We start from the raw sequence: 24,123 nt of genomic DNA, 5'->3' as shown, positions 1-24,123 counted from the left end.
CAATGCCATCTAGCAGAACAGGGGCAAAAGGAAGGCACAAATGCTCAGTATTTTATAATAATGTAGCCATTTTCTTAAATGTATGTATAATATTATCTTATACCTGCACCTACCCTTACTTTGGACATTTCTATGCACTCTGCAGAGATAATCTTTTCCCACGCTTGTAGCTTAGAATGTTATTGTTTATCCAGTTACTGAAAAACCCAAAAGTATAATCCTTGTTTTGAAAGAGTTCCCACTTTTCATTTGGAATACTTTGGTCCATGGCCATTCAGTTAATATATGTACTGTATGTATGTATATATGTACATTTGGGAGAAGTCTGTTATAGTTAATCCTTTGTTAATATAAATCATTTTAAAATTTATAATGGCCTATACTTTTTTGTGTGCAACATACAGTACCACCTAACCGTATTGCCTTCTGCTACTACATAAACAATAAATTTACCAATCTCTTGCTTTCATATTCAGCATTTTCAATATTTCCACCAAGGACCTGACTGCCTGGAGAAGGTGAAGGCTGAAATCCTCACATTTGTGAGCATTCAGTTTGGGAAGATGTGGCTTGCGTTTTGCTTAATAAACCAGGGCTTAACATTACTGAACACAATTTTTAACCAGATTTATTCATGTTTATTTACAATACATTGTTATACATATAGGAAGAAAAGTCTATAGAATCCATGGGATTTACTTCCAAATATTTTTTTTAGGATGTTAGATATCCTAAAGTGCATTAACGCTTTTAGAATTAAGACAACTGGATTGTTTTTGGGTTTCAGTTCCTAGCCATAACAAAAATCATAATCATTACAAATGACATCCCCCTTCCTCCAAAGTGAGCTATCATTTGAACATTTAAAAATAAACAAATCAGCAAGTGTCTGAGCTTGAAATAAGGGCAATATGCCCATCAGTTTACTCACATATTGAGCCTGTTTACTCACATAAATACGTGTGTGCACACATACACATATAGACACAGATGCATACATGTACATACCCACAGAATGTGTGTATTATATATATTTTCTCCTTTTTTCTAGTAATTTGTATATTATAGAAATTAAAATATCTAAAATATTTTGCTGCCAACAAAAGACAAGAAGGTAAACTGCATGAAACAAGCCCATTTTGGTGTGTTCTTCAAACCCAGGCAATCGGGTTAATGTAATAAACCATAATTCAGTTAACCTTTGTTTTGTGTGTTTTGTGATCACAGTGTTACTTTACCTGAATAATTAAAAGTGAAAGAATTCCAAAGCTTTTTTTTTAAAAAGTGGATTTCAAAACAAAGCCTTAATCTGAATGTACTTGTCAAATAATTCCAAGCTCATATGAAAAGCCTGTTGAGTTGTATAGAATAAATCACAATTGCCTGGATCATATAGTAAGCTAAGCTATAACTATGGTTTATAAATCATAATGACCATAATCAAGAATCATAAATTAATCCAACTCACACTTTACAGTTATATCTGGGTTGCAAAAGCCAGATGATAATGAGAGGGCAACAAAGAAATATTTACTGCCATCTAGTGTTCAACCAGATTTTTGCTGCCAAGATATGGTAGTTGCAAATACTGGGGCTTAGTAGAAAGAGGACAAGCTTTACAGAATTCTACTCTATAAAAAATTTGTGATGGTAAGGTTAAATTATCAATTTGAGGCATTTTGAATCTACCTTCAGGAGCATATACTTTTACAATCCCATTTTCCAGCTGAAAACTACAGTTTAGCAATCTTTCCAACACAGTAAGAATTAGTTACAGAGAGAGTTACAGGCAGATAGATAGGAACAGGTCTGTGCTTTTCTGTGGCCTCCAAGACTGCTGTGTCTGAAATGATCCCAAGATGTATTTAATCCATGTTGATAACACAAAAGTAAAAGTATAATTAGAAACCAATTGATGTGATCAAACTTCCTTCCTTATTATGGGGAATTGGAAAGTGCCAGGTACGCAGAATCTTTGCTGTATGCTGCCATCTAGAAAGAAATTATCACGCGATATTAGTTAACTCCTAGTGTTCTGCAAAAGCACATCCATACATGTCATTTAAGTTGCTCCTGTTTTCTGCTCATGCTGGTTTGATTCTGAGCCAGCTTAAAAATACCTGTCTGAGATATTTTGGCAATCTGGACAGAGGTTACTGCGGCCACTGGACAATTCCCCTTCTCCCATTTTTCTATTCCAGGAAAGTCATGGCGAGTTTCCTCTGGGTAGGTCTTCCTAATCATATTCCAGGTAGTTCTCGACTTACGACCACAATTGAGCCTAAAATTCCTGTTGCTAAGTGAGAAATGTGTTAAGCAAGTTTTGCCCCATTTTACAACCTTTCTTGCCAATCCCTGCAAATTCTTAAGTTAGTAACACAGTTGTTAAGTGAATCTGGCTTTCCCATTGACTTTGCTTGTCAAAGAAGATTGCAGAATGTGATAAAAAGACCCCAGGACACTGCAACAGTCATTTGTCAAGTATCTGAATTTTGATCAAGTGACCATATGGGGATGCTGCAATAGTTGTAAGTGTGAAAAACAGTCATAAGTTGTTGCAACTTTGAACGGTCACTAAATGAACTGTTGTAAGTTGGAGACTACCTTTATACATATGTCTGTCAATCTGTACACACACAACCCCAGACACAAAGTTAATGCACATATAAGAGTCTAAGTATCAAAATGCATACCCCAAACTGCATTATTATTATTATTACTACATTTGATTTTTTTTTCCACCCATTTTTCAATGAGACTGCAATAGTAGTGAAGTCAGTATAATACTGGCCTTATTCGTAAAAAGTTGCTAGCCTAAAATTCAGCAGATTTCTTAGAATACTATTTGACTTTCTGAGCATCCTGTTTCTGGATTGATTGATTGATTGATTGATTGATCGATTTTTAATGAGGGTAGTTCAACTACTATTTTTTCAGCCACCTGAGATAGAAGGATTGGGCAATCACTTTGAGTGTCAGCTGGGAATTAATACAGTTGTTGTTCTTCATCACAGCCCTCCAGAAACAGTTCTGCGGATGAGGCAACCAGGCAGTGCGGGCTTAGTGTCTCCGATGGGAGGAATCTTTTAAAGAAAGATGGGCTAAGAGAATCTTGTTTTGGTCCAGCAAAATATTTCTTCTATTCTTAAGCAAGAGAGCCCACTGGGGATCACTTAAGAAGGAAGATTTTCCAAAGTGTATACTGTTGTTTTCAATGGCTATTCCATTTTCTTTTAATGAACACTTGCAAACAGAAGCTAACCTGGAAATGCTCAATTTATGACCCCGAATGAAACCAGCATTTCCATTGCTAAGCAGGATGGTGGTTAAGTGAGTCACACCCGATTTTTTTAGGCACAGTTTTTAAGTGAACTATGTGGCTGTTAAGTGAATCCAGCTTCTCCCACTGGCTTTGTTTGTCAGGTTGCAAATGGCAATTGCAGGATGCTGCAACCGTCATAAATACCTTCCAGTTGCTAAGCACCTGAATTTTGATCATGTGACTGTACAGATGCTTGTATGGTCATAAGTGCAAGGACTAGTTGTAAGTCACTATTGTAATTTTGAATGGTTGCTAAATGAATGCTTGCAAGTTGAGGACTTCTTGTGTACCACAGGAAGACATTTCAAACGCAAACCAAACATCCCCAAACCTCTATTTTCCAATGCAGATGGTGATGGAAATGAATAAAAATGTTCCAACTCTCTCTCTCTCTCTCTCTGTGTGTGTGTGTGTGTTGAAATGTAGGAAAAGTCCAGGGCCAACTTTCACTGAAGATCTGTAGTGCTGCATGACAGGACAGAAGGCATAAATAAAGTAACTGCAGCTAAACAAAAGAGGCAACAGAGGTATAGGATGATAGAATGTCACAAAGTAGGAAATACTCAGTTTCAAATATGTGCATTAGCTCATGGCTGACATACAAAAATACTTTTAAAAAGTTGCTTAAAGACCAAAAAAAGCACATATGTATTTTAAACAATCAAGGCAATTTATGGACATGTGCAGCCGTCCTGTGCAAGCAATGTTGGTTTTATGTGCTCAGCAATCCTTGCGTAAGAAACACCAAAGAATCATTTTTAGACTTTAGAGAAAGCTGCACTTAAGAAAAAAAATGGCATGTGTTACCAGGAAATATGGCAACTTCCTGCTGTTTGGTAAGTGGACAAGGAACTAATTCTTAGAGGTCTCTTAAACTGTATTCCAAGATTGCTTAATTACGTTTTAGAACTTCAAATTACAATGAAATCCCTCTTCGTAGTGTGGCATGGTGAGTGAAGACCATCGTGGTAGGAAGCCCAGAATTAGTTCCGTTTACATTTGAATAATAAAAAGATTTCCCAAATCTCTGACAAAAATCTCCTCTTTAAAGCAGGTTCAAATAATTCTGTTAGACAATTGTGACGCCTTTGACACGATATTCTTATTCTTGAATATGTGGTATTGAAATAGTGTGACCTACTCTTTGACATAAACTGCCAAGATCCTTGAAGCATAGTTCACAGAAAACTGAAATTTTAGGTTTTGCTGGGGGGGGGGGGGGAGAAACCAAGGCTTTCTTAGACAAGATGCAGTAATTCTGAATTTCCTTAAGGGGTCAGTGCTCAGCAAGCAGCAGGCATCAGTTTTTAACCACCCTGCCTTTCTTTATACTGCATAAACCTAATTTTAAAGTAGATTTGATGTGAGGATTTTCATAGTTAAAATTTGCCACAGGCTCAGTATATGTACAAATGTGAAAGATAAATATTTGTTTTAAAAATAATGAGAAATACTAGGCTGTTGCTATTATTAAAAGGAACCAAATAGTCATTATGAGGACATTCACCACATGTCCTGGAGAAGAATATTGAACTCTTGTCTCTTTGCCAAGGGACCCTATTAATAAGCCTCAGACTGCCCATGCTTAGGTGGGTCTGCAGTAGGTCTGCACCTCTGGACAGGTCAGGTTTTCTCTTTTTGACACGCCTCTGGAGAGAAGAGAATTAAACCCATTCCCTTTCTTTGCTAGCTGTTGGTAATCGGAAAACAACCTATTCAGACTCACCCTGTATCTTGATTCTCTATAGCAGGGGTTCCCAACCAGGGGTGCTTGCACCCCCTGGGGGGGGGCGAGATGATATTCCAGGGGGTGCAAAAACTTGGGTTTTCAAAATTATAGTGTATATGCATAATTCGTTGCCATTATTTTGAGCTTTTGTAAGGGGTGTGGGAATATATCAGAAGCGTTCTGGGGGTGCGGGGTATAGAAAAGGTTGGGAACCACTGCTCTATAGTGAGTCGATGATATGAAATGATTAGCTATGCAGATAATACCTCGGCATCACTAATTAATTCATATAAAAGGCAGACCTACTGGAAGATAGATAGATCCTATCAAATAAGATCTGTGTTTATTCAATGCACTTTAATAGTTTTTTTTTTTTACTGTTGCCATTCTGCAAGCAACCATTTGGTCTGTTGGAATCTCTTAAGGCAATAAAACGCCACTGAATTAAAAAGGACTTAGTTCCAATTAAACATATTTAGCGTTGCACAGCCCAGCTAAGCAGGTCTGGTCCTGTCTGATACTTTTACAGAGGATTTCCTGAGATAGTAAGTACAGCAAATATTTCTAGTACTATACAGATAGTTCATATGCAAACTCCTTGGCGTTTTTGTTATATATTTCATTATTGCAGCCACCTCGGGAAAGGAAAATAAGGATAGTGCTTTAATTTTTTAAAAAGATTATAATGTACCATGCCTTGATGATGGCAAATCTTGATATTTTTTTTAACCATGTAATTATATAATTTCATGGGTTGTGCTAGTAAGCAAGGGACAAGAAAAGACACTGATGGGACATTGAAAGGAACTAGAAGGTTTGGTTAGAAGAAGAATAGTACATGAAGTTTATAACTAACAGCAGGTGAAAATGCTTATGTAGGCTGATAGCAATTCTCATTTTAAAGATTTTCAGAACATTTTTATAATTTGTAAAGTATAAATGAATAGAACATCTCAGTGATTACTTTTTCTTTAGATGCTTTTTAACTTTCAAAAACAATTATTAGATCTCCTTTAAAGCCTATAGTTTGGCAAAACACAAATTTTTGTTTTCAAATGATTTGACCTATATACGCTAACATATATTTTCATGTATATTGTGAACACCATTTTTTGCAGATTTAAGCCAACATTTTATCAATGACCTTTTATAAAAGTTAGTTTTATAAAAAGCAATAACTGATGGACTGAAAAAAAGGAACTAAATCTGATTTTAGGAATAGTACATATGTGCAAGATGGTTCCCCTCTAATCATCTTTAATTTTGTGCACACTCAGCAATTGCAATCAATAATCAAATACTCTCATTCTTATTTCTTAAAAGTATTATAATTGCACACTTTTTAATTTGAGTTGACATGAAAATAACTCTAATGAATAGATGACTAAAGAAGGTATTTTTAAACAGTCCTCTTGTGTAGTTGTTTTGTCTATGACATAAATGTACTAGCTTCTTTTCCTTTTATTTTCATATTATATACAATATAGACCTTTTATTGTTAATTGTAAAGTTGAATTGTTTATATCTATATAGTCTTGAAATATGGCTCTGTCTGCAGTATTATGGATATTATTGCTATAGGTAATATTCTACCCACATATACACAGCTGATAAAATCTCTCTTATGTCTCCTCACATTTTTCAGTAGAAGAGCAGGCAGAACTGCAGGGTCAGGTAAAATGGGCCATTAGTTTGGAGTCCTTGCATTGCCACAAGAGGCCCAAGTCCAGCCCCTTTGAATTCCACTGAGCCATATCTAGCACTAATTTAGTGCTGACCATTAGTTGACCAGATTCTTGGAAATAGGTTTCAATAAATCATTTATGCTGCAACCTAAACAAATAGTCCTGGTTCTTTGTGCCTGACAATTTTTCTGCAAATTATAATTCACTATTACGTTTGAATTGGAAAACAATGGCTTCTATTTTCAATTCAAACCAGAAAAGCAAAAAAAGGAGAGGAAATAATGACAATACTGTTAAGCTTGTACTTGGCTTAGCCATTATTTGATGTCACATTTATTTATTTATTTATTTATGAGACTTATATACCGCTTTAAGTGCAAGCACTCTCTAAGCGGTGTACACCAGTAAGCAATGTATATATATATTTACATTGCCCCCAACAATCTGGGTCCTCATTTTACCTACCCCGGAAGGATGGAAAGCTGAGTCAACCTTGAGCCGGTGAGATTTGAACCGCTGACCTGCTGAACACAGTCAGCTAAAGTGGCCTACAGTACTGCACTCTAACTAATTCCATGGGACTTGTTTCACAATTAGAGGAACTTTTGATATTTGATTTAATGGAAGCTTCATTAACTAAGAAGAAAGTAATTTTCATGAATTATGCTTCCCTGTATATTTCCCAGATCAATGCTATTTTCAATATAATTCTAAAGGATTCCCCAACTTTTCAGAGACAAAGAGGACTGAGGGGGGGAAAAAACATACAAAACGGGGAATATCCCATTAAGAGTTCATTCATACCTAGATGATATAGATATAGATAGAATATCTTTATTGTCATTAGATATAAATATAGATAGGTCCCTCAAAAAAGATATTTCTGCATTTAAACATAGCATTTGATCAACAGTTATATATTGCAAGCTTAATGAAATCTTCTTTTCTACCTCCTCAGCTGAATCAGATTAACCATAGCTTTTATTCTACTGAATTTATAAACTTCCAGAATCTGATGACATAATGTACCCAAACAGCGGTGGAGGGAACATGAGGGTTATAAGAGATCAAATATTTAAACAAGTGATTTGGCAGCACTACTACTTGTAATAGTGGATGACGTTGTATTAGCGTATTTCTCCCAGTAAAGGCAAATTTCTGGGTTGTTTGTATAAATGGTTTTATATACAAAGAGTATATGTAAGATTTAACATCATCTGATTTATCACCAATTTGGTGAACTTGATTAGAAAAATGACACAATGTGGACAGAAATAGTATAATATTTATTATTTCCAAGCTCTCAAGAGCTTAAAATAAGCAACTGCTAGTTATATTAACAAGCAGAAATAGAGTATCTTCTACCAAGAAGCTTTGTATGCACATCTGCTCATTAAAGAGTATTATTTGGAACAATTTCTGTCCTTTAAAGAGATAGCTTTACTTAATTAGCATGAGTGCACAATCTGCAGTCCATACAAGTTTTAGGGGCAGTTTCTCTAAACATTGCTGCTGATTTGTAACAGAAGGAGAAAAATGCTTGCATTTTTTTTTATAAATTGTATTATTTACAAATGTTCTCCATCTAGTACAATTAAATGATATAGAATGAAATCAACTTTGAGTTTTGCCCTAGTCTCTTTTGCTTCTTAGCCATGGCCCTTTCGAATATGGAGTATAGCATGTCCTTCAAAGGTTCCAGTCATTGTTCCTCATTTAACACAGTGGAGAAGGTCTCCCCCCCCTCTCTTTTTCAGTTTGCTTATGATTATATCCTGATATAAGCCTACCAAGGTTAGAAACTGGAAACAACTTATCTTAGTAAGAGATTGGAAGTTGAATTCTTGAGATCTCCTGACTTGTCCGCTCTTCCCTGCTATATTCTCTTCCTTTATCTTTTCCAATAAAGCAAATAATCAGAAGAGGGAGAAAAGAAACAGCAAGTTCTTCAATCTCTATCTTTTGAATTGGACCCAGAGTGAATAAAAAGAGAGTAGCAACTTTCCAAGATGAATACGCTCAAGGAATAGGGCGCTAAGAGCATTTTGTCCAAGAAGACTGCAGATGCTGAAACTAAAACAGATATAACATTTTCCCCCAGGAAAATATAGCTGTGCTCACAAAACTTGAGAAATTGTCTTTTGTAAATATACTAATCCAGTCAACAATTGGGCAATATCCAAGAATCAGTCAGTCAGTTCACCAAGCAAAGACAAGGAACTTTTGTAAGCCGCCTAGAGTTGCGGTGAGCGAGTAGGTGGCTGTCAAGACTGACTCGCATTTTTACTTACATTTGGCTTCGCTCACAGCCTGACAATAAAAGGGAGGGAGGTGGAATGGAATTCAAGGGTGGGGGGAATGGCATCCAAGCATCCGTTGGCTCTCGTGAGACATTGCTTCCATTTCAAGGACACACCGAGCAGATGTCCCAGCATGGCTGGCTGGTTCCCATAACAAAATGAACAGAAGTGATTGGTGAATGTAATGGATTGAGGGCAGACAGTAGGGAAAGGGGGGGATTATCTATGCTTGTTTTTGTGTGGGAAATCCAGAGCTGGTTTTGCTTCTTCTGTGCCAATGAGGTTTGTTCAATAAAGTTTATACTCTTGGTCAAATAATGTCCTAGGAATTTCTTTTTCTGGATTCGCCAACTGGACAGTTGACAGTGGCTATATAAATTCAACAAACAAGCAAACAAATAAATTGTCTTCCAATATTAGGTAGCTATGTCTGACTGCAGTAGCTCAAGTTATACTCACTGTTTTTTGGCAAATAAGAGACTATTATTGTGATAAAGTTTTACCACTGTTTTTTGAATTCATTGGAAGTCAGATTGGATTGACAATGATATCACATTATAAACTGTTCTCATTAGATGAATAGGAGGACTAAGCACACAAGGATTATCATAGCCACAACTTTGTTCCTGTTACAACACTAGATCTGGCCTCAGTGAAGCTAATTTCAATCATTTACAGCAGAGGTCCCCAACCTTTAGAGCACCAGGGACCCTAAACCGTGGAGAAAGGTTTTTCCACGGACCAGAGAGTGTGTGGTTTTGTATGCTGCCTGCATCCCATGAATGGGGCTTTGCTTGTTTGTGTGAACCAGTTGCTGGCATGCTGTGGCCCGGTACCAGTTCACAGACTGGGGGTTGGGGACCCCTGATTTACAGCATGTGTTAATTCAGTCTGTGTTATGTTAGCCACACTAATGCAATTTTAATCTATTTTTTCACAGCAACAATGTTGCTTAAAAACAGTGATTTCAACCGGTTCTTTTAAATGTTCTCTTTTGCAATGTAACTGAGTCATTGCAGACTTTTCACTCAATACTTGAAACATGCACGAATATGAAAGCTGTCCTGAGCTTTTCTTCATAATGGGCTGTGTGAGGGTATCATATTATTGTATGGTGTGAAAGTGAGATTAAAGTGAAAGTTTACCCAGGAAACCACTCATGTGTTAAATTAAAGTCATAAAAGTATAGTTATGACATTCATATAAGCGTGGATAGAAGTTCCCTAAAATAATAAATGTGCAAATGTGTCCACATTTTCTCTCTATCTCATACACAGAAAGGCATAGATATATAGAACTTCAGTCTCAGTCTACCAAATAAAATTGACCAAAAAAGCAAGTACTTAATATTCTAATGCAGAAAAATATCCATGTTTTGTGAAATAGTATGTTAGCAACTAATCTGTGTTAGGATGAGGGACATATTTTGACGAAAGACTAACAGACCAAACGTAGAAAGCAAGAACTGATTATTCCAGTATATTTTCAGCATGTGAGCCCAACCTCTATTCCCAGAGTGTTTTTTGTTCAGTGGAAGTGGCTTTGAACTTTTTATTAGTTTCTTGGAGAAATGGCTGAGGTGAGAAATAAAACAAGGATCTGTTGTCAAGCTTCTGTCCCAACATGGAGAAAGTTCAAATGTTACAGCATTTCCTTATGGTTTAGTGCCTATGGGACTTACTTCCAGTTCCTTAAAATCTCATTATAAATTATTGTTTATCTTGAACTGCAGAATGCCTTGATTAAAGACATATGACATGAGTTAGTTCTCTTAGGTGTAGCCTCATATAAACTTTAGGTTGTAGATACTTGACTGATTGAGCTGTCCGTTAGGGTTTCAAATGAATAAAGAACTGGGAATAAATAAGCAACTTCAGCATAAGCTTGCTTGGAGCTACTTGGGAAGCTCTAGTTAAATTGGACTCAATCTTCATGTTGCTAATTGCTGCTGCAGGAGCTTCATGGCTAAGAGGTTGTGGTAAGAATTGAGATTATCTCCCGTTCAAATACTGTTTCTGTCACAGACTCCTTTTTCTTCCTCTTTCTTCTTCCTCTTTCTTCCCATATTTCTCCTGAATTAAAAAAGGGGCAAACAGCTGATATAATTAAATGAAGAGAGCAAAAAATGCTTTATAAAACTGTTTTGTGTAGGGTCTGTACATTCAAACTAGTCAGCTCCAAATGGATCAAAAGATGCATTTTAAGATATCACAGAAGCTGATCTATTGAAATGCCTCTCATATTTCAGAAGTGAAAGATCTCTAAAGTGGAGGTGTCATAATTGAGAAGTTTCTTGCTTTTTCAACATATCCACGCACACAAAAAATAATCCATACTTGTACCTAATAGAAACAGCATCAGCATAAATAGAATAGAATTATTTATTACCCAAGTATGATTGGACACACAAGGAATCTGTCTCCGATACATAAGCTCACAGTGTATATATAAACAGCAGGTAATAGATCATAAATCATAGTTACAATCATTAATCATAAGTTACAAACTACAACATAAGAAACCAATAGGAGAAGATAGTAGGAAAGATGAGGAGAAAAAATAATAGAGACAGTGCTGTGGGAATTAAGTGTTCAGCAGAGTGATGGCATGGGGGGAAAATTCACTCTATCTACAGCAGTGGTTCTCAACCTTTTTAATGCCGCGACCCCCAACCGGTTGTAAGTTGAGGACTACTCAACCGGTCGTAAGTCGAGGACTACTCAACTGGTGCAGCACCATTTGCAGAATGGGACTTTTGGCGGGCTCAGCAGGGCAGAGACAGCCTGGACAATTCCTATTGGCTTTGAAAGCCAATAGAATTAGACTCTATTCAAGAGAGTCTATTCTATTGGCTTTCAAAAGCCAATAGAATAAAAGGGAGTAGCACAGCTAAGGAAAAGGGGAAAAAAATGGCGGACTGTGTTGTTTGGCGACCCCCGTGAAATGGTCGTTCGGCCCCAAATGGGGTCGCGACCCACAGGTTGAGAACCACTGATCTACAGTATCTATCTATCTATCTATCTATCTATCTATCTATCTATCTATCTATCTATCTATCTATCGTGTTTGCCACCCATCTCAGGCTAAAAGAATGAATTGGAAAAAGAATGCTTTCTTGGATATACAAACAAAAAACAAAAAACTGGCTGAGGTTTTAAAAAATTAAAGGAGAAATGCAAATGACAGACCAAGAAAATAATCTGAAAAATGTTTTCTTAATTGAATCTACAAAAGAGGCTAGTTAAATCCTTGAAGATTTTTGTGCAGTAGGATAAAAAAGAATGGAAAGAAATCAAATCCTACAATTTTTGAATAAGCTAGAAGTGAAGACTGTTGGATATAAAGGGAAGGAATATAACATTTATTTACTTGATCAAGGTTATAATTAGACTTTTTTGCAAAGTTCTGGCAACCCTTTCTGGACTTTTGCTGACATCAGGATTGAAAAGTTGATTTTTTTTTATGGATTTGTTTAAGGGATGGTAGAGATATATGTTTGTAATGTTACAGGGAGTGAAGAGTTGTTACATTTGTCTAAACTTATTGCAATGAAGATTGGAAGTCATTTATATATTTTTCTTCTTTCTTTCCTTTTCTCTGTACTTTTCAATCTTTCTCACTACAGTCTTGATTCTTCTTTTTTCAGTTTAGTTTGTATTACTTTTTACTATTGTAATCAAAATCCTTAATAAAATTAAATACAGAAAAAAAATATGGGGGTTATATCAAGACCACACCCATTGCTGGAAATAGAGTTGATCATAGAGTTGGGTGATTTAGTATGTTAATTTCTGTTCAATTACTTTTAATAGTAAGAAGTGTAAAAATTGCAGGGGTTTGGGGTACTGTTTCATAGAGAGGTTTATTCTTTGAAGGGAGAACTCATTTTGTCCCAGTTTAGGGTTTGGAGAATTCAAGGGAAGAATGGGATCATTAGGGGGATATGTAAGATGATTGTAATACTTTGGAAATAAAGGATATCTCCTTTTCAACAACCTTGTTTCTTGAAATTGTTCATCCCTGTTATTGTAGCTTTTTTTGAATTTAGAGGTTATAGTTACTCCTACTCTACATATTGTTGCTCTTGTTAACATTTTCGTTTTTCGTGTTTAAACTGATCAACATCTGGTCTATAAAAGGAAAACAGACAACACATGGGCTAAAAGCAACGAGAAAACATGACCCAAAAGGAAGTCTATCCTGTCTGCGTAGGCAAGAGGAAATGTATTAAAGGCATGTCTCAATCTAGCTATGTGGCAAGCTTGGGCAATTTTGATAGAAAGCAGTTTTGATCAAGTTCCTCTAGAAAAGGAGTGTCTAACCTTGGCAACTTTAAGAGCTGTGGACTTCAACTCCCAGAATTCCCCAGCCAGTCATCGGTTGGGCTGCCTTAGCTGCAGTTTATGGAATAAGCCAGAATAGTTTATAAAACAAATAACATTATTTTCCCTCTACCCTATTCTTCAGATTGAAGATGGAGAAATTCCATGCTCGAATGCCTTTCTCATGAAATACGGCACTTGTGCAAGTACAGTTTTGGAGAAAGATATTGATTAGCTTTTTAATGTATTGGTTTTCTATTTGCATAGAACAATATGCAAATATTCACCTTCTTACCCTGCATACTGAATAGTAGAGTTCAGGAAAGATTGTATCATAGGATTCCCTTTTAATATTTATGTCAGTTTTAGGTAGCAGCAATGATTAATAGTCTGTGAATGTTGTACAACTGCCAGCTGAATGTATTTAATCACAATATTAATAATGGCATTTTTATCATGTTATGGAATTTGATTCCTGAGCTCTGCAAAAAAGAAGAGGAATTCCATACTTTTTCCCCTCCATTCCTGTTGCGTCTTGAAAATAAAATGCATATTGCATTATCACCCTGTGAAATTTTATCCTCATTGCAAGTAGTGACTAATAAAGTAGTATGGTAGTATATCATTCAATACATTCATTGGACAATATAGGAATGGGAGAATAAAAGAGGCATAGGACTCTTATGTTTGATTACAACCATATACCATTCTAAAATCTAACCCTGCCACAAGGGACATTAGTATGACATTAGCTGCATATTTGATAATTTCTTTTTTTTAAATTATTTCAGAGACATCCATTTTATAAGCTTCCCAGAGTAATCATGTGTGAGCTGGGTGGTCATATATGTTTGCTAAATGGATAAATAAATACACACAAACAAACAAATAAATATTCATTCCGTTAATATCTTGCTTTAAAATGCTCCATAGGACCAAACATACAGTATATCTGTAATGATGCTATACATTATAATGTACAGTATTATTTGTTTAAAAAAACACTGATTAAAAAAAATACTACCATTTTTGAAAGGTGTGTCCAATTAAGGGTACCTATAGGCAGATTAACAACATCAAAAAGAAAGAAATTTGAGATAAGAATTGATAATCACAAATTAAATGGATTACTCGTGGATGAATAATGGATTAAAAAGCAAGATTCTTTTACACAAAAGGAAGGAACATAAAGTTGGTTGATTCAATCAGAGTTAAAATGCCACATTCTTTTTGGATGGTTCTTTTTGGACTTGCTTATACTGGACTAGAAATAAATTAATAGTTAATTGAGGGACTTGTATAGGCAGTCTTTGAGAATTGGACATGATTGAATGGGGAAAAAAAACCCTTGGTTTTTAAGCCTTTCCCCCTACAGTTACTACTGTATCCTAATCTGACAGCATCTAAATTGTCTTAGTATCTAATTATCTTTGCATTTAGCAACCTTTGTGAGCTTTCTCTTTCTAAAGGAGATATTATCCCTCTTTGTCATGTTGCATTTCAGCCTTTTGTTTATAATAAAATACTGAGACCACTTGATCTTCTAAATGTAGATTTGCTTACAATTAAGAATTGTGATATGGAATGATGAGTTTTACCATTTGTATAATTAATATTATTATTTTAAGGCTCTGTTTGGACTTTTTGTTAACACCACTCCTGGATTGGAGAAGACTTTACTTATTGGATTTTTCTATAATGAAGAACAGAGTTGTGGGATGAAGAATTTTATAATAGTTAATTAAGAAGAGGTAAAAATATAGTGTTATATATTGTTTATATTTGTGATGAGGATGGGAAGTTGTTTTTATAGGGATTTTTTTTACATTTTTTCTTTCTTGTTTTCTAGCACTTTTTATTCACTCAGTGTTCTCCTTTTTTTTGTTTGTATTATTGTTTACTATTATAATTAAAACGTTTAATACAATTATTAAACAACATCAAAATGGCAGGCATTCTGAGGTTACTGAAGCCATTCTGCATTTTATGTCTGTATAATTTAGGCCAACATATTAGAAAGGGGTTGGGCTTTTATAACCTGATTGGGCCTGCCATTTTGATGTATTTTAGTCCCCCCCCCCACACTCTTCAGATGCTAACTGTAGTGCTTTTTACAACAGCTTTCTGTTGCTTGTTTTAAATTTTTATGCTGGCTATTATTCAGATTAGAATTTAGTTGTCTCAAAGGAGATTAATAAAAACAATGTCACATCTGAGATACATATATCTCATTTAGATGTAAGAACAAATGCTGAGGCTTTTGACTTTTGACAGAAAACAAATAGGCATTACTATAGGTTACATAAGGACCATATGAATATTGACTGGCTAAAGTTAAGAAACAAGGATTTAAATTTTACTACAAGGTCAGTTGTATAATAATAATAATAATAATAATAATAATAATAATAATAATAATAATAATAACCCCCAGTGAGGCACTACCTTGACGTGGTTGTGGGGCTTGTGTACTCTGAGGAAGATGAGAGCTATGCCAGAGGTTCAACCATACTGGACAGGTCTCATCAGAGGAGTCAGACAAAGAGTGTCTCTCCCATAAAAAATATGGTGAGACGTAAATTTCAGAATGCCATACCGGCTCGGACGTCGCCCGGGTTAACAAGGTCCGCACTAGATATTGGAGTTCCTGGATATCTGGTGAAAAATGGGTTACAGGACTCAGGACTGTTGGCTGAGCAACCAGGGCCAGCAGCTGCAGAACTACTGGAAGAAAAGGTGTTTACCCGTCGCAGATACACAGTGATGGAAAACAAAGAAATAATGATCTGTTACTACAGATCAAGTCCAACAAGACGAGGATATCTAAAACGAATGCACCAATTCTGGAAAGAACAACATCCAGAATCAGAAATAACAGAACAGAGACTAGCAGATCAACGCCGATTTATAACACGAAATAAAGTATTTACAGAAACAGAATTAGACGAACTGCAAAGGTTTACCCAGGGCAAAGAAATCAAAGCCTTACAAGAAGTAATTCAGAATGTAGAGGCAAACCAGGGGGAGTTGGCAGTGAAGAATCCAGTAGAGATATACAACTGTTCTCATTTGGAAACCAGGCACCTCTTCCTCAGGAAGAACAAAACCCTCTAACTAAAGAAATAAAAGAATTGAAACAAAGAATAACTGAGCATCTAGAACAGCACAAAAACAACAGAATAAGGCTGCCTGCATTGAAGCTTGTTCCAAAGAAACAGCTAGCACAAGCATTAAAAGATGCAAATACTGCAATAGCAAGTATAAGCACCAATTCACTGCAAGAAACAAACCAACTAATGTACAGCACAGCTGCAGTTATAACAGAATACCTGGGATGCAAAATCAACAAAAAAGAAAAACAAACAAACAGTGCACCACAAAAATGGAAGGTTAGACTAGAAAATAAGATCAGCAAGTTAAGATCACATGCAAGCAAGCTAGAACAGATGAAAGAAAAGAAGCTGAAGAACAAGAAGACCAAAGAATACCTAATCAAGAAATACCACTTAGAAACAAGGAAGATCAAGGAAGCACTGGAAATAATAAAGCAACAAATAACAGCTATAGCCAGGAAAATCAGTAGATATGAAGCTCGAATTGCAAACTATAGGCAGAACCTCCAATTTCAATCCAATCAGAAACGTTTCTACCAATCCATCAATGGAGAAACTGCAAGGAATCAGTCAGTACCTGACAAGGAAGAAACAGTGCAGTTCTGGAAGCAGATATGGGATAACCCAAAGAAATACAACAAGGATGCGGCTTGGTTAAAAGAGGTGGATGCAAATAAAACAGAAGTTGAAATGAAAGAACTAGTAATAACAACAAAAATGGTAGAAAAAAGAGCAAAGAAAATCAAAAATTGGTCAGCACCAGGTGAAGATGAACTGCATGGGTTTTGGTTGAAACATCTAACTGTTATACACCCACTCATTGCCAAGCAATTCAACAATATACTACAAGGAGGAGAAATTGAAAAGTGGCTAACAACTGGGAAAACCTACCTAATAATGAAAAATCCAGCAAAAGGGGCAACACCAGGTAACTACAGGCCAATTACCTGCTTACCAACAACTTTCAAATTACTAACTGGTGTGGTAGCTGATGCAGTACAACAGCATCTAGTTGAAAACAATCTCTTTCCACCTGAGCAGAAAGGAAACCGCCCCAATAGCAGAGGAACAAAAGATCAACTCCTAATAGACAAAATGATCTTGGAAAACTGCAAGAGAAGGAAGACCAACCTGAATGTGGCATGGATTGACTACAAAAAGGCATTTGACTCTCTGCCACATGACTGGATAATCAAGTGCCTAGAAATAACAGGAGTCAGTAGAAACATCAGAAAATTTGTGCAAAAATCGATGGCACAATGGAAGACACAGTTGCAGATCAATGGTGAAAGCTGGGAGAGGTTAATATCAAGAGAGGAATATTTCAAGGAGATTCATTATCACCATTACTATTTGTTATTGCACTGTTTCCTCTGTCAACAATACTGAATAACTCAGGACATGGCTATCAAACATCAAAAACATCTGCCAGACTATCCCACCTCCTTTACATGGATGATCTGAAGCTGTATGGAAAAACATCATCTGAAATAGAATCGCTGCTCAACACTGTCCGTATATATAGCCAAGATATTGTAATGGAGTTTGGCTTGGACAAATGTGCCACACTTACTATCAAACAAGGAAAAATAGTGAAAACTGAAGGAATCAAGATGCCCCACGAAAATAACATTAAGAGTCTGGATGAGGAAGAGTACTACAAATACTTGGGTATCCTTCAAGCTGACAACATCAAGCACACTGAAGTCAAGAAAAAGATTAGAGGTGAATACATCAAGAGAGTGAAGAAGATCTTAAATCCAAACTCAATGGAGGAAATACCATAAAGGCAATCAACACCTGGGCAATCCCAGTCATTAGGTACACAGCTGGAATAGTGGACTGGACTCAAGCAGAACTAAAAGCAATGGATAGGCAGACCAGAAAAATAATGACAATGAATCATGCCCTTCATCCACGCAGTGACATTGATAGACTTTATCTACCAAGGCAAATAGGTGGGCGTGGAATGCTACAAGTACATCAGATGGTTGAAGAAGAAAAAATGGCTTTGGAAGAATATCTGAAGAACAATGATGAAGATGCACTGAAATTAGTATATCAGGAAGGCTTACTGACTACTGGAGAGACCAAACTGGCCTACAAGAAAGACCAAATGAAGAACAGAATAGAGGCATGGGAAGACAAAGCACTACATGGCCAATACATGAAAAAAATAGCTGGGAAAGCAGATAATAATAAAACCTGGCAATGGCTAAGAGCAGGAAAATTGAAGAAAGAGACCGAGGGACTAATTCTGGCTGCACAAGACCAAGCCTTAAGGACAAATGCATACAAAGTCAAAATTGAGAAGACAGCAACAGACAGTAAGTGCCGCCTATGCAAAGAAGCTGAAGAAACAGTGGACCACTTGGTAAGCTGTTGCAAGAAGATTGCACAGACTGATTACAAGCAGCGGCATGACAAAGTAGCAACAATGGTGCATTGGAAGATCTGCAAAAAATATCATTTGCCTGTAAGCAAAAACTGGTGGGATCATAAAATAGAGAAAGTCATAGAAAATGATAAAATTAAACTGCTCTGGGACTTCAGAATTCAAACAGACAAGCACCTGCAACATAACACCCCAGACTTAACAATTGTCGATAAGAAAGACAAAAAAGTCTGGATAGTGGATGTGGCAGTGCCTGGAGATAGCAGAATAAGAGAAAGAACTGGAGAAGATAACAAAATACAAAGACCTACAAATAGAAATAGAAAGACTGTGGCAAAAGCAAGCAAGGGTAGTACCAATAGTCATAGGCTCCTTGGGTGCAATCCCAAAACAACTGGAGCACCACTTGAACACCATTGGCATTGACAAATTCGCTATTAGTCAATTGCAAAAGGCGGCCTTATTAGGAACTGCTTCCATCCTGCGACGATACCTGTAATACCATCAAACATCCACATCTGCCTATCCCAGGTCCTGGGTAAGGACTCGATAGGTAGACAAAATGCCAAATCCAGTCTGAACATCTGGCTGACTGTGCGATGATTGAGAATAATAATAATAATAATAATAAAGTTGGAAGGGACCTTGGAGGTTATCTAGTCCAACCCCCTGCTCAGGCAAGAAACCCTATACCATTTCAGACAAATGGCTGTCCAGTCTCTTCTTAAAAACTTCAAGCAATGTTCTTGCACTGTGTTATGCCATGATTGTTTAATTACAAATTTATTTGTTACATAAATCACAATTGTTTAGGTTTACACATCACACTAAAGCATACACCAGGGGTCTTCAAACCTGGCCCTTTTATGACTTGTGGACTTCAACACCCAGAATTCCTCAGCCAGCCAGGCACACTGGCTGAGGAATTCTGGGAGTTGAAGTCCACAAGTCATAAAAGGGCCAAGTTTGAAGACCCCTGGCATTCACTATGGTTTAAGAAAGCAGAAGCGCTGGATCAGGATAGCACAGAAACTACATCACAATTTAGACCAATACTGCATATAAACATAGTTGCAGACAGGGTTCATTTCTAATAAATTGGCATTTTATTTAATTGTCAGAGAAGTTACTTTAGAATTGTTAACTATTGATTCACCTGGATTTTAATCAGGTATGAGATTGTTTAATTGTATTTAAATATATATGTTTGGGGTTTGAAAGCACTTGATAATTTGAGAAAAAGAACAGGAAATTTAAAACATTTTATTCTGTACCTGTAACAAAAACAATAACAACCAGTCTCAGAAGATAAATATATTGGTCACCTGACACTCCAAAAACATCAAATCAATCAGATAAAGTTTTAATTAAGCCATCCATCAATTAAACATAAAGGTTTTCAAATTAAGTCTAAATTAATAGTTTTGGGGCAAAAGAGGTTAAACAATTAGCATAAATATATTTGAAGATGTTCTGATTACTTTTTTTTTAAAGTGGGAAAACATTGAGGAGTGCAATTTGGGGGTTTTATGCCTGATATATTCCAATTTACCTAATTTCACTTTTTGAAGATTATCCGTTGCCATTGCCCTAGTCCAGGCTTTTAATTCCATTGACTCAACTATTCTGGCATTCCCAGTCTTGACACAGAGTTAATGGGCCCACTTCTCGGAAGAAGTCATAAACAGCAGAAAGAGGCTCAAGCTGCAGCTATTTCCAAGGCCTTTGGTTTAACATGTCCTATTCAGCAAAATCTGAAGAGTTTTTTTTGGCAACCGGACTGTACATAGCCTCAGGATCAAGTAGGTATTAGCTTCAGAAAGAAAGAAGATTTATAACTACAGCTGTTTAGTAACATATCACTCTATTGAAGGTTGAATGTTTGTGAAACTCGTTTGCTGGATCCCTTGAGGCCACATAGTTCTAGGACAACCAGGTAACATTCTGCCCAGAGGACTCCCCTAACAATTAATACATCCTGATTAGCACATTTTTATTCTTAGTTCATTCACACCAATCTTGCAAAAGCAAAAAGAATCTATTGCCTTACTCTTTAGCTCCTTTCTACATATTGCTCTTCCTCTCAATGTATTTTTTTTTTTTAACAGCATTCAGCAGGCTAAAAATAAACTGCTTTGTTCCAGCAAAGCACAGCAAAACAAACATTTGGAGAGTGTTACATCTTACAAAGCTTGGTCAGATATTAGAAAGCCAGTCTGAAAACTGAACCACATTTTGACAGGCACCAAAATAAAAGTCATTAAATCTCAAAACCAATTTGATATCTTGACCTGAAGTGCTCCATCTGAAAGAGTTGGAGAGAATAGCAATGGTCTGGAGCAGGAAGGTCCCACGCTCTCTATTAAATGGCATCACATTCTCAGATGTATCTAAAATGCATTGCACTAAACAAACATAAAGGTTCTTTTCCTCTCTGTTAATAGAAATTACTCAGGACTGTTGGGGTAAGATGGCGATCTATAGGTTCCATGTATGCGTTAAGCTGATTCACTCTAGCAAACACTTTTTCTTCATGTTGCAGTGCACTATGAACCTAATTGAGATGATGACCTTCTGGTTCCTTTCCTGTCTGTTACCTCTGCTCTTAACTGCACAAATTCCACTGAGTTCTGTTGTTGTGGTGTTTCACTCAGCAGCAGCTCTGCCCTTTGACTGATGACCTGAATTAGTCATTTTAAGCATAGGGGACAGCACTGAAGGGATGATGTACCATTTGGGGGCTGAGTTTTCTTAAGGAATAGTATTAAACCCATTTTTTTAAATTTTGTAAATTACAAGCCTGAAATTCATTCTATCTATCTATCTATCTATCTATCTATCTATCTATCTATCTATCTATCTATCTATCTATCTATCTATCTCATCATCATCTTTTTCTATTATCTCTCTCTCTATCTTTCATCTTTCTTTCATTTATTTGTCATCTGTCTATTCTAACTCTAAAGTTCATTCTGCAGCTTAGACAAAGCTTTTGGTTAAAAAAGAAAACATGAATGAAGGAATGTGACCTTATTGTCTGTGAAGTGTGAAATTAAATTCAGTGTTCTGTATTACAATATCAGATTGTTCAATGTCTACATTTAGACATACCTTATCTTTTGCTGACATGAATGTCCATATCCTCAAACCAGTAAGGTTTCTAAACATCTTAGCTGCCAAAAAGCTATAACTCTCAAGTTTTCTTTTAAGGGCAATTGGTGTATTATGCAAGAAAAAAAATCTTATATGCAAGTTTATGGATGTGCATTTGTGTCAGTGCGTATAGACTACTATACACAAATTAATTTTTGTTGTGTGCATGCTAGTTAATTTGTATCTAGGATATTTTTAAAAAATCCTAAATCAACATCTAAACAAACAAACAAGTGTGAATTAACCTGTACACAATCATATATATCTGACTGGAAAATAAGATACTTTGATTTTTAAGGAAACAAGAGAGAGGTGAATCTCTTTTGCAGAAGAACTAACCATGAAATGCATCACTAATCCTTGTAATACATTACTTAAAGGAAGCCACTGCTTTTGGGTCCTATTTGTTAATTCTTACTTCTTATGGGTAGCGATTTGAATGATTTGTCTGCTCATCATTTGCAGAGTTAAAAGACAGCATTTCTGATGCCATCCCCTGATAAAATGGCATTCATAATATTTTACCACATCTCTTCAAAAGCCTGAGTAGCTTTAGCAAGGTTTATTGCTGAAAGTGTATCTTCAGTGGTACTGATGCTTCGGCAGCTTATAATCAAACACCCACATGAAATATAAATAAAAATTTACTCTTTTTTCCTCTCATTCCACCTTCTTGGGATCTATTGGATTGTAACTTCATAGTCATTGGTTTCTACGTCAGCAAGACAGAGTTTTGTAATGCAAGCTGCACTCCTTTTGAATGTGTGTTCAGTATTCATTTGCTTGCATTGCAATGCTCCATCCGCCATCTTACCTATTTTGGCTTCTGGATACTTCCTTTCTGCCTCCCCCCCCCATCATGCACACATGCAGTATTTACTCTCCGTCACTAGTGACAGGATTTAGTTAGCTTGATGCTAGGCTTTATCTAAATGTATTTCCTTAAATAAACCTTTCTTTCTGAGTTAGTTAGAAACTTGTTTCATTAATCCCTGCTCAGGTTAGATTCCTGATTTCAGAATACACACAAAAAACACTTATATACCTGCAATACTTAAAACTGATAAATGAGTATAAAATTTCAGCTACAGTTTTCCAATACAAATAGATGCAATTCCCAATGTCTTTGAGTAGAAAAAGAACCAACTCAAGCCTTCCAAGAATTTTTTTAAAAACCTGGATGCCTTTATAAGCATCAGCAGATTTCCTTTAGATCTCAAAACCAAAGTTACTGAACGCATCTCCTGTTTGAATAAATATTTTGTTACATGAGTCAGAGGAAGTAGAAGTAATCCTTGCTTAATAATTGCCTTGTTTAGTAACCATCTGAAATTACAATGGGACTGAAAAAAATAATTTTATTATCAGCCCTCACACTTACAACTGTTGCAGCATTCCTACAATCATGTGATTGCCATTTGCACATTTCACAGCCAGCTTCCCTCAAGCAGATGGAAAAGCCAGCAGTAAAATCGCAGGTTGTGGCAATGTGATGTCTGGCTAAATGTCTGCACTGCTTAGCAACAGAGTTGCCAAAGCCTATTGTTGTTAAGTGAGGATAGCCTGTAACTTAAATCTAGATGACTTGGTTAGAAATTGCTCCATATTCAGGAAAATAAAGCAAATGTTTTGAAAAAATCTCATTGGAGATGCATTGTATTGCATTGTTCATATGTCTTAAATCAGGGGTCTTCAAACTTGGCCCTTTTATGACTCGTGGACTTCAACTCCCAGAATTCCTCAGCCAACATGCCTGGCTGAGGAATTCTGGGAATTGAAGTCCACAAGTCATAAAAGGGCCAAGTTTGAAGACTCCTGTCTTAAGTATATGTCTTGTATATGAATAAGTATATGTTCATATGTATTGCTGAGAGTTGATTTGGATTGCAGCAGGACATAAATGAAATAAATATGTGATCTCCAACATTCTGTAAACAAAATGATTATTTGTGGAACATTAGAGAATAGTTATTTGAGTATTCTCAAATGAGAAATGAGGTTGTCCATACCAGACAACTAAGTTGAACTAAATGCACCGGAACTACTGATCAACTGCACTTTTTGCAGGTAGTCCTTGACCTACAACCACAATTGAGCTCAAGAT

General features: G+C 36.2%; 1 protein-coding gene and 1 long non-coding RNA gene across 2 annotated transcripts in view; both read right to left on the bottom strand.

Moving 5' to 3' along the window:
- The window catches only part of LOC120311494, a 528,108-nt gene that overhangs the window by 74,852 nt on the left and 429,133 nt on the right, over nt 1–24,123 (bottom strand). The window lies entirely within an intron of this gene.
- Nucleotides 7,244–24,123, bottom strand: part of LOC120311462 — a 121,010-nt gene continuing 104,130 nt past the window's right edge. Inside the window, exon 3 of the long non-coding RNA XR_005557627.1 lies at nt 7,244–11,108. This is a non-coding gene — a long non-coding RNA (uncharacterized LOC120311462). The remainder of the gene's footprint in view (nt 11,109–24,123) is intronic.

Source organism: Crotalus tigris, unplaced genomic scaffold (genome assembly GCF_016545835.1).
Source record: "Crotalus tigris isolate CLP2741 ecotype Arizona unplaced genomic scaffold, ASM1654583v1 scf7180000018368.3068619, whole genome shotgun sequence".
NCBI lineage: Eukaryota > Metazoa > Chordata > Lepidosauria > Squamata > Viperidae > Crotalus > Crotalus tigris.
This window is presented reverse-complemented; position numbering and strand designations above follow the sequence as displayed.